The sequence below is a fragment of the Triticum dicoccoides genome, chromosome 3A (assembly GCF_002162155.2).
Source record: "Triticum dicoccoides isolate Atlit2015 ecotype Zavitan chromosome 3A, WEW_v2.0, whole genome shotgun sequence".
Lineage (NCBI taxonomy): Eukaryota > Viridiplantae > Streptophyta > Magnoliopsida > Poales > Poaceae > Triticum > Triticum dicoccoides.
In genome coordinates this window covers 28,298,831-28,300,749 of record NC_041384.1, presented here as the reverse complement: position 1 = coordinate 28,300,749, position 1,919 = coordinate 28,298,831, and the positions used below count along the sequence as shown (strand labels likewise).

At 48.6% G+C, this 1,919-nt stretch overlaps 1 pseudogene; it reads left to right on the top strand.

The window, feature by feature from the left end:
* Positions 1 to 1,165, top strand: part of LOC119271074 — a 2,368-nt pseudogene extending 1,203 nt beyond the window's left edge.
* Positions 1,166 to 1,919: the final 754 nt, after the last annotated feature.

Sequence of the window (1,919 nt, the reverse complement as noted above, 5' to 3'; positions counted from 1 at the left end):
ACACCCTCCATTTTTATGGGGATGGGCCCATGTCCTCCCCTTACACCCAATCAAAAACTGCCACATCAAATCAATCATGTAAACTCCTGTAGAAATATGTATGTGTAGCATTGCTCGTACTAATAATACTAATAATAAACTAAAAGCAGGACAGGTATTTTGGAACCGAGGGAGTACAATTTTTAAGATAGCTAGCGTCTATCCATAATATGAAATGCTAAAAAGAATTTCCACACCCACAAAAAGAAGAAATTCCACACATATTTAAAAAGAGTTCCATTTGTTTGGTTTTATCATTGTACTGGTATATGACTTCCTAAAAGAAAAGGAATATTTTTTCCTACTATTGTGGTGACGTGGCTATCTTTGTACGGCATATAGGACATGCTATTTGGTGGACCGGAGACGGTGGGGTCCACAACCGAGTGGGCGATGGCAGAGATGATGCGTAGCCCAGACGAGCTCGGGCGGCTGCAGCAGGAACTTGCCGATGTGGTGGGGCTCGATCGGGCTGTTGAAGAATCCGACCTCGACAAGCTCCCTTTCCTCATGTGCGTCGTCAAGGAGGCGCTTCGCATGCACCCGCCCATCCCGGTGCTCCTCCACGAGGCCGCCAAGGACTGTATTGTTGGCGGCTACTTCGTACCGAGAGGTTCCCGCGTGTTGGTCAATGCGTGGGCGATCAACCGCGACTGCGGGGCCTGGAAGGATGCCGACACATTTCGACCAGCACGGTTCATGGCCGGTGAGGGCGAGGCCACCGGGCTAGACCTCAAGGGAAGCTGCTACGAGTTCTTGCCGTTTGGGTCTGGCAGACGCTCATGCCCTGCGCAGGGGCTCGGCCAACATGCGGTTGAGTTCGCCGTCGCGCAGCTGGTGCATGGTTTCAACTGGAAGCTGCCGAACGGCATGAAGCCAACAGAGCTTGACATGGGCGACATTTTTGGCCTCACCGCGTCACGCTCCACACGGCTCTATGCCGTGCCCACGCCCCGGCTCACCTGCGTTGTGTAATGTGATAATTATTGGACAAGGCGTGCAGTGCCCACAGAGACGTAACATTATATTGCCAATAATGCTACACCTACAAACAACCTATAAATGTTTACTTAACTTTTCAAACTATAATTCTCTGCCCCCTAAATTTAGCAAAGTTTGGCCCGTTATCACGTGTTTTTTTGGTATGTGACAAGCATAACACATCCGACCATTGTCATTGTGAACCATCATCGGAGCTTGAGAGAGAGAGAGAGAGAGAGAGAGAGAGAGAGAATCATATTTGGTCTTACAAATGCTGATCTTCTTGTATATAATTTTGTAATGTTTGACTTCGGTAAAAAAGATATAATATGTACGTTTCAAAACAGAATACCATTCACTAGTGTAGATATGCCTTTCTCATTTAGCATGTAAGTGGCATCGCACAAGCATACGAGCTGGCTAAAGCTAGATGGGTATGTGACCTGGAGGAGTTCAAGTCATACCAGAACCTAAAATCTCCTCAGCATAGATTCTCAAAGAAAAATCTTCTCCACAGACAAAGTTGACATGTGAGCGAGCTATAAGCCTGCTGTTGTATTTACTCTGATCCCCCCGATGACTTGGACTGGGGGAGCGCGACCGCGACTACCATACAGTGCCCAAGACGAAACTGATCGATTAGCAACAACTGGGCGTCGGAGATGTGTGTGTGGGTTTGCGCGTCAAGTGTGAACAGGAGTCACATCTCCTAGGCGCGCCACAGGAGCGAGCTCGTTTAGGTATTTTTTTTTTCATGAAACATGAATACGCGCGCGCCTCCAGGAACCTGCTGCCATGGATTACCACCACTACCCAACCGCCACCACCACGACCGCTCTAGGCAGGTAGTCAGATTAGCTATGCGGCTATGCACCACTGTCAGTAGGATTCGCTAGCAT